General features: G+C 62.1%; 1 protein-coding gene across 1 annotated transcript in view; it reads right to left on the reverse strand.

Moving 5' to 3' along the window:
* Nucleotides 1–8,691, reverse strand: part of AKT2 (AKT serine/threonine kinase 2) — a 32,106-nt gene extending 23,415 nt beyond the window's left edge. Inside the window, exon 1 of the mRNA XM_054009643.1 lies at nt 8,572–8,691. The gene's annotated coding sequence lies outside the window, so the exon portion shown is untranslated. The remainder of the gene's footprint in view (nt 1–8,571) is intronic.
* Between the last annotated feature and the right edge of the window lie 736 nt (nt 8,692–9,427).

Here is a 9,427-nt window from a genome sequence, read left to right on the forward strand (position 1 = left end):
TACTACTGGCTTTGGCAAGTCCACGCTTCTCTTTCTCTAGCTGTAAAATGGGGATAGTAATGTACCTCGCTCAGAGGGATTACAAAAGGCTTGAGCCAGCCTGAAACAAAGTGCAGGATCGTGGCCCTCAATATCGCAGAAGCACCAAGCTCCTGACATGAAAGGTGCACAGGCAAGATTAACTGTGGTGTTGCCTGACTTAATACTTAAACTGTACCAAACTGATGAGCTCCGTGGCTTGTTTTTAACGACAGGAAGATAAAGGCTAAGCAGCCCTGCCAGCACAAAGCATTCCAAAACCCAGAGAAAGGCCCGCCAAAAATCACGGAATTGGTTTAAGTCACACGAGTATACAAAATAATAGACATTGGGATTCTTTTGATTTGCTTTCTGGGTCAGGTTTTCAAGTGTTTCTCCACAGCCCAAAGGGCTAGGAACTTATTTTAGTTTAAATGAAGGCCACGCTATCACCAGCTCTTGACTCCAGGAGCTGGGGATTGATGGAACATGGTAAACCTCACAAGAGTTGGCAGCGCTGTATGAGAAACCCACATCTCACGGAGAGTTCACTACTGCCCTGCGCTGAATGGGGCTGTGTTATGGGCACTGCCCGCTGCCTATGGTAATCGAGGTAAACGACAGCGCATGGCCCAGGACAAGGAGAACCTGAGCCTTCCATTCCATCACTGAGCTCCATCCAACATCACTTCCTGGAAGCCTGAAACAAAAATCTTTCATGCTTTCATTCTGTCACCCCCTGAAAAACCACAGACTAACCAAAGAGAAGAAAAAAATAACAGGCCACACTCCAGGTTCACCTGCGGTCCCAATTAACACGTGGCAGAAACGAAAGCCACACTGACAACTTGAACGCAGTGACTGATGGCTTGTCTGGATGTCAGCAAAGCATTGACACTGAGCGTGATGGTTAACAACAGCTTCAAACAAGACCAAGATGCGCATGCTTCCCCTTCCTCTGTCACGAATCAGAGCATCAGCATCACGACTAGGCAACTAGGAGACAAAGCAATTCCGGCAGCACACCTCCAGCAAGTACACATGCTCCTTTTCCAGCAGAAATCTGAGCTACAGACAAAGGGCAGATTTAAGAAGCACTGTAGACATATCACCCCATTTCTACGAATGGGATCACTGAGGCAGAGATCAAGAGACCTGACAAATTCATAGGGAGAGTTAGTTTGTATGTTCAAAGTTGCTTCAGTTTAAAAGCATGATTTGAAACTGGCCCCATTAAATTGGTGCGAACTCCAGTGTGGACATTCTTAATTAGATTTAAACCTGGGTTATATAGATTTTGCTTAACTCTAGTCCTAAAATCGACACAAGCAGAGTTTAAGGGTGTTCCCAGAGGGGTTTGCACCCAGTTCAAAGTCAAAGTGGGGCAACTCTGACACCAGACAAGGCTGCAGAGCCAAAGCCAGCCTTTGGCTCTGGCTTTGCTAATTAAGGAAAATATAGAAATCTGCCTCTGCCCGACGGATTGCAGGGATGCGTGTAGACATGTGCAAAAGCCCCATGGAATCCCTGTCAAGCCGTCCACCGGGGCCAGCGAGGAGTTCTGTCTAGGAGGAGGAGAGCGCGCTCACTACGGAACACGGGCGCTTTCTTTTGGATACAGAAGCTTGTGCCCCGGATGCGACACGGCGGCTGCTTGGCACGGCTGCTGGAGCTGGCCTTTCCTTGGTTGGGTTTTAAAAGCTGCACATGCTGCAGCGGGATAAATCACGGCTCCTCATTGACTGTCAGCCAGCCCATGCTCACTTCCAGGCAGTTGCAAAGCGTGGCCTGAACTTTACAGCGGGGGAAGATGCTAAGAATAAAGGGGTATCTTCTCACTAGCAAGAAGCAATGGACTGGAGGTCACGGCTGCAGCATCAGCGGAGTCATCTGCCATGGGCATAAATGACAGATGCCCTACAACTCACAACAGGAAACTTACAATAGGGGCAGGACTGAGAGGGCCTAAGGAAGCACGTTGGCTAACGCAAACGAGCAGCGCCTCCCCGCTCGGCGGCCCTGGGAAACAGAGGACACTGCTTTGCGGTTTTCTCAAAGTCTGCAAAGAGTCACTTTCCCCGTTCGAACCCTTCTCCGCAGCCCAGCTGCAGAGGGTTGGTTCGGTTTCTTGCCCCAGACAGACTGCGTCAGCACATTTCACCCAAAGGGCCGAGAACGCGGGAACTCAATCCCACAGGCGGGGAGCCTCACAAACTGGAATTCCACAAGCAAATTCCACGGGATTCAGAGGCCTCTGGACCCACATGCCTAGGTCTGCAAACAGCTTTGATGTTAAACACTCCAAGTGTTCCTCCAGGAAGGGGAAATAAGGCCTAGTTAAAGCGTCCGACTCACGGTTGGGAGGGTGTGTAGGCCACGAGTCACATCACCGACAATAGGCAAGATTTGTGGATTCTGTCATGTCCTGGGTAGTCACTTCCCTTCACTGTGCCTCACTTTCCCCATCCCCTCGAGTGGCTCTTGTAGCTGCAAAGCCCAACGCACCCTATGCCGGTGAGTTACTGATTAGTCTTGGAGTTGCACTAGGGTAGACACCCACACAGCATTACTCACCTAGTCCATTACAAGTGCTCAAGAGAGGTAAACACGCGGTTACCGTCTCCTCCTACTGCCCCCGCCCTGAGCACCTGCCCACTCGTTAGTACTGACGAGCTAAGAACCCAAGCAATGACAGGGACCAAACTTGGGCCAGGTCTACACTCAAACGTTGAGTTGAGCGAGCGCTGTCGCTTGGGGGTATGAAAAATCCACACCCCTCAAGGATGTAGGGAAGCCAACCTACGCCCCGGAGTAGACCGCGCCAGGTCAACGGAAGAATTCTTCTACTGACCTAGCTCCCGCCTTGCGGGGAGGTGGACTTTCTATGACCATGGGAGAAGCCCTCCCATCACCGCTGTGCTGCCGCAGGGTTTCAAGTCTAGACAAGCGCCACGTGTCACTTCTGACTGGCCACATCACAGGACAGGTTTGTTTTCTATGCCAGCTTCTCCGGACCATTAACACACTGCCTCCTCCTGCGCCAGCCCGTCAGATAAAGGGACTTCCACCGGAAACAGACCATCCACTGCTCTCCCTTCGAACAGCGCTGAACAAAACGACCACTGAACTGCCCCAAGAGGATCACCCCGCTAACCCGACCGCATGTCTCTGCGCCGCCGTTCCAAGCTCACTTCCTGATCGCATCCCGAGCCGTGGAGATGCGGATGCCTCACAGTCACTGGCTTGGTATCCCGCTGACAGATAACGGTAGGTACAATTCCTACCACACAAGGAGAAGCCGTGGTTTACATTCCTCTGGAAAGACAATGCTCCTACAGAGCGTCACTAACCAGCTAGTTCAGACCACACCGCACGTGCAGGCTGGGACGCAGAATGCAGGGCAGGACAGGTATTTGGAAAAGACCCTGTGCCCAAACCTGCACAAAGTTCCTATGAACAAAGTGCATCATTTATAAAGGGAGGGTCTATTTTCCCAGTTACTCCTTGTCCTGAAAATTCACCCACCCTAATCGCCAAGTCTGCTGAGCAGTTCTGGCCCCAAATTGATCACAAGTGCCTCCACGCTGCAACAGGGAACATTTCTGAAAAATGTCGTCATCTGACCTTGAACCTGTTCTCTGATTAAAGCACATTTCTGTTCTCCAGACAGAAACATCTTTCATTACAAATCTTCCTTCGGCTCAGTGCTCTTTCTGCCCAAGATCTGTAGCTTCTCGGCAGGTTTCCCGGTGATCCGCTATTTAATGGTAATAAGTAATCACAGCACATGGCCTTTCTACAGCCCTCCTGTCAAGAGGATCTCACAGCTTTCCACACATTAAGCAAGCCATGCACCTCTCCTTGGGAGGCAGACATTAACCCCCGATGGTAAAATTAAGATGGGACAAGCTGTGTGACCTTGGGCAAATCAAATCAATGGCACAGCCGGAAACAGAACCCAGGAGTCCTGGCCATTACACTTCACCATCTAACCATTAGACTTCACTCCCCTCCCAGAGTCAGGGAGAGAACCCAGGAGTCCTGGCTCCCAGCCCCCTGCTCTAACCATTAGACCCCACTCTCTCCCAGAGCCGGGGAGAGGACCCAGGAATCCTGATTTCCAGTCCCTGTTCTATTAGCCAAGACTCATTTTCTGGATGGCTGCCATGCTTCAGGAGGCGCGCGGGGAGGTGAGCATTAGTAAAATGACCATGAAGAAGCTGTACGTATTCCAACCGCTTTACCTGTTCCAGTGGAAAGCCGAGAATCCCCTCTTACATTCCTGCCCGTTTCTCACCAGGCCAGCTCTGGTTACACACTCAGCTCCCACTGGAAGGGGACAGTCTTGAATGAAAAGCAAACAACCTTAATTGCTTACAACTGACCCTTGACTAAATTTGGGGCAGACACTGCATCTGGCAAAGGAGAGCCTCTTCCCCACACAAACAGCCCCGTAGCCTGAAATTCGCCTCTACCATTCTCCGCAAGATCGCACTTCACCTCCTTCCCCCCTTGCAACTCCAGCCTGCAAACCCGAAGGCTGAATAATTATCCAGAGCGCGGTGTTTTTACCACGCTGCAAACACTGAAAAACGAGCGTTTTGCTCAAAAGCGCCCCACTGAAGTCATTGGCTTCAGAGCGGACAGATGGACATAGTTAATACAGGAGGCAGTGCAGTCCACTGGTGGCAACGCTGGACCAGCATTCAGAGAACCTTGCTCCTGTTCCCAGAGCTGCCACTGACCTGCTGAAACCTCAGCTGAGAAGTTATTTCACCGTTCTTGCGCCCTGGGTCTATCTTGTCTTAGCCTGTCAGCTGTTTGACGCAGGGTCTGTCCAGCACAATGGAGCTCTGACCTCAGCTATAACCAAATCCAAGTGCTGACACAAGTGATAGCGTTAAAACTTTTCGAGAGTGGAAAATCCAAGCAGGCGAGTTCCAGGAAGCGAAGATGAAAAGCTCAGTATTAACTTAACCCCCTTCATATTTTAAGGCCTATGGAAATCTGCTTTTCTGTATTTTTCAATGCCAACACAAGGATTTCTGGGATTTCTAACACAACCTTATGTACAATGCAGAGCAAGACTGCACCTGCTGCCCAAAGCACACACATAAGATGGGAACAACCAGAACATCAACTGCCCACTCGCCAATTTTAACTTGCCTGTAAGCAAGCAGACAAGTGTGTTTTCAAAGCCCCGAACGGGATTCTGAGTTATTTTTAGTATATTGCCTCGTTTATTACACAGCTTTCCCATATTGACAGCAAACCATATTTGCTATCGAGGGATTCTGATGACAAGAAAGAAGCCACAAGAGTGAAGAGCAAGTGGTTTTCAGCCCTGTCACTGGCATGCAGAGATAAAAATACAGTCTTACAACTTGCTCAGTTTGGATGTATTTTTAAGTGTTTATGGTTTTCAAGTGGCAATGAAAAACAGAAGCCAAACACTAGTTTCAAAGATTTGCATCTCTACCACGTCCTACATCCTGTCCTGTGGATAAAACGGCAAGGAGCAGATGCTTTCAAAGAAGTTTTAGTGACATTCTCTTAGCGTTTCGGAGTCTAAGTTACACGGGGATTCTCCACGAGGAGAAGACACCGTGTCCGTAAAGCACGGAGGGTGAAAGCGCTGGGACAGCTTCGTAACACACATTCCTAACAGGACAGGCCCTTCCCCAGGGCCCCCACGCCGGTGAGATTTCAAAGGAGATCTGGGGAGGCAGGTGCCTGAGCGTGTCTGGGACTGGGGGACACTCTAGCCCCGAGCTAGCAGGGCAACCAGCAGCACAAGAGAAAGTGGTGTCTGGGCGCTGGAGAAGGGGGATGGCGCGGGGGAGCGGGGGCCAGCGCAGAGCCCTGAGGGGCCCTGGAGAACGGAATCACATACCAGAGCCCCCTCCCCCAAACCCCTGGACAGAGAAACCCCACCTTCCCCGCTGAACCTTCCAGGGAGAGACACCAGCCCGCCCCCCCCCCCCCAGCCCGGGGGACAGACCCCCCCAGCCCGGCCCCCCCCGCAGCACTCCCTGGGGGAACCCCCCGCACCACGGGATTCGGTGCCCCGAGGGATCTGGCTGGTTCCATCGGGAGAGGGGGAACGGGGTGCGCGGGGTGGGGGGCAGGTGTCCCGCCGATACCATCCCAGGGCGGGCAGGGAGAGGACCATGGTGTGTGTGGGGGGTGTGAACAGGGGGGCCCGGGCGGTACCACGGTGGGGGGGGTGTGAACAGGGGGGCCCGGGCAGTACCACGGTGGGGGGGGGGTGAACAGGGGGGCCCAGGCGGTACCATGGTGGGGGGGTGAGGACAGGGGGGCCCGGGCGGTACCATGGGGGGGGGGTGTGAACAGGGGGGCCCGGGCGGTACCATGGGGGGGGGTGTGAACAGGGGGGCCCGGGCGGTACCATGGGGGGGGGTGTGAACAGGGGGGCCCGGGCGGTACCATGGGGGGGGGGTGTGAACAGGGGGGTCCGGGCGGTACCATGGTGGGGGGGGGGGTGTGAACAGGGGGGCCCGGGCGGTACCATGGTGGGGGGGTGTGTGAACAGGGGGGCCCGGGCGGTACCATGGGGGGGGGGGGTGAACAGGGGGACCCGGGCGATACCATGGGGGGGGAGTTGAGGACGGGGGGGCCCGGGCGGTACCATGGGGGGGGGTGAGGACGGGGGGGCCCGGGCGGTACCATGGGGGGGGTGAGGACGGGGAGGCCCGGGCGGTACCATGGGGGGGGTGAGGACGGGGAGGCCCGGGCGGTACCATGGGGGGGGCAGGCCGGGGGGGCCCGGGCGGTCCCATCGCGGGGGGGGAGGGGGGGGGGGCAGGCCGGGGGGGCCCGGGCGGTCCCATCGCGGGGGGAGAGGGGGGGGGGACAGGCCGGGGGGGCCCGGGCGGTCCCATCGCGGGGGGAGGGGGGGGCCGGCCGGGGGGGGGCCCGGGCGGTCCCATCGCGGGGGGAGGGGGGGGCAGGCCGGGGGGCGGCCCGGGCGGTCCCATCGCGGGGGGAGGGGGGGCAGGCCGGGGGGGCCCGGGCGGTCCCATCGCGGGGGGAGGGGGGGGCAGGCCGGGGGGGCCCGGGCGGTCCCATCGCGGGGGGAGGGGGGGGCAGGCCGGGGCGGTCCCATCGCGGGGGGAGGGGGGGGCAGGCCGGGGGGGGGGCCCGGGCGGTCCCATCGCGGGGGGAGGGGGGGGCAGGCCGGGGGCTGGGGCGGTCCCATCGCGGGGGGAGGGGGGGGCAGGCCGGGGGGGGGGCCCGGGCGGTCCCATCGCGGGGGGAGGGGGGGGCAGGCCGGGGGGGCGGCCCGGGCGGTCCCATCGCGGGGGGAGGGGGGGGCAGGCCGGGGGGCGGCCCGGGCGGTCCCATCGCGGGGGGAGGGGGGGGCAGGCCGGGGGGGGGCTGGGGCGGTCCCATCGCGGGGGAGGGGGGGGCAGGCCGGGGGGGCGGCCCGGGCGGTCCCATCGCGGGGGGAGGGGGGGGCAGGCCGGGGGGGGGCTGGGGCGGTCCCATCGCGGGGGAGGGGGGGGCAGGCCGGGGGGGGGCTGGGGCGGTCCCATCGCGGGGGGAGGGGGGGGGCAGGCCGGGGGGGGGCTGGGGCGGTCCCATCGCGGGGGGAGGGGGGGCAGGCCGGGGGGGGGCTGGGGCGGTCCCATCGCGGGGGGAGGGGGGGGCAGGCCGGGGGGCGGCCCGGGCGGTCCCATCGCGGGGGGAGGGGGGGGCAGGCCGGGGGGGGGCCCGGGCGGTCCCATCGCGGGGGGAGGGGGGGGGGCAGGGCGGGGGCCCGGGCGGTCCCATCGCGGGGGAGGGGGGGGCAGGCCGGGGGGGGGCTGGGGCGGTCCCATCGCGGGCAGGCCGGGGGGGGGAGGGGGGGGCAGGCCGGGGGCCCGGGCGGTCCCATCGCGGGGGGGGGGGGGGGCCGGCCGGGGGGGGGGCCCGGGCGGTCCCATCGCGGGGGGGGGGGGGGGCAGGCCGGGGGGGGGGGCCCGGGCGGTCCCATCGCGGGGGGGGGGGGGGGGGCAGGCCGGGGGGGGGGCCCGGGCGGTCCCATCGCGGGGGGAGGGGGGGGCAGGCCGGGGGGGGGGCCCGGGCGGTCCCATCGCGGGGGGAGGGGGGGGCAGGCCGGGGGGGGGGCCCGGGCGGTCCCATCGCGGGGGGAGGGGGGGCAGGCCGGGGGGGGGCCCGGGCGGTCCCATCGCGGGGGGAGGGGGGGGGCAGGCCGGGGGGGGGCCCGGGCGGTCCCATCGCGGGGGGGGGGGGGGCAGGCCGGGGGGGGGCCCGGGCGGTCCCATCGCGGGGGGGGGGGGGGACAGGCCGGGGGGGCCCGGGCGGTCCCATCGCGGGGGGAGGGGGGGGCAGGCCGGGGGGGGGCCCGGGCGGTCCCATCGCGGGGGGGGGGGGGCAGGCCGGGGGGGCCCGGGCGGTCCCATCGCGGGGGGAGGGGGGGCAGGCCGGGGGGGCCCGGGCGGTCCCATCGCGGGGGGGGGGGGGGCAGGCCGGGGGGGGGGGCCCGGGCGGTCCCATCGCGGGGGGGGGGGGGGCAGGCCGGCTCCCCACCTGTCACGGGCGCCCCGGGCTCCCTCGGCGGCCGCTGCTCATCCCGGTGCCGCCTCCCTCCCCGCGGGGCCCAGCTCCACCGCCGCGTCAGGCCCCACAGCACCCGCGCTCCCGGAAACCCCGCCCCCCGGGCTCCAGGGCACCGGAAGCGGGGGGCGGGACGAGGCCCGCCCAGGGGCCGCACTGCGCAGAAACGGCGGGACAGGGCGCGCTGCGCATGCGGCCAAGCGGCCTCGGCAGGCGGCGCCGCACTGCGCCTGCGCCGGGTTGGGGCCCAGTGCGCCTGCGCCGCGTGTCTCAGTCTACCACGTCCGCACGCTGGCAGCGCAGCAACCCTGGTGGGCGGGGCCCCTGAGAGCCCCGCCCATCTGTCCGCTCCATAGATTTGCATAAATTTCCATAGAGCATAATTGAGTTTAGAGTAGCAAACAGTGAGGTGTTGGACTAATGGTAGGAACAGGAACCCCGGCGTCCGGGGAGCAGGTCCCGGCCAGCTGCCAGCAGAACCCCGGCGTCCGGGGAGCAGGTCCCGGCCAGCTGCCAGCAGAACCCCGGCGTCCGGGGAGCAGGTCCCAGCCTCTGGCCAGCAGAACCCCGGCGTCCGGGAGGGGGGAGGGAGCAGTCCCGGCCCCCGGCCAGCTGCCAGCAGAACCCCGGCGTCCGGGAGGGGGGAGGGAGCAGTCCCGGCCCCCGGCCAGCTGCCAGCAGAACCCCGCAGCCCAGGCCCCACCAGGCGCTAGTCCCACTCCCTCAGACACACATCCACACTGCAGCAGGGTGAGCCCAGCACAGACTGGTGCCCGCAGGACTCATGCTGGTGTGCTAACAGGAGCCGTGTAGATGTTGCCACATGGGT

This window comes from Malaclemys terrapin, chromosome 20, assembly GCF_027887155.1.
Source record: "Malaclemys terrapin pileata isolate rMalTer1 chromosome 20, rMalTer1.hap1, whole genome shotgun sequence".
Classification (NCBI taxonomy): domain Eukaryota; kingdom Metazoa; phylum Chordata; order Testudines; family Emydidae; genus Malaclemys; species Malaclemys terrapin.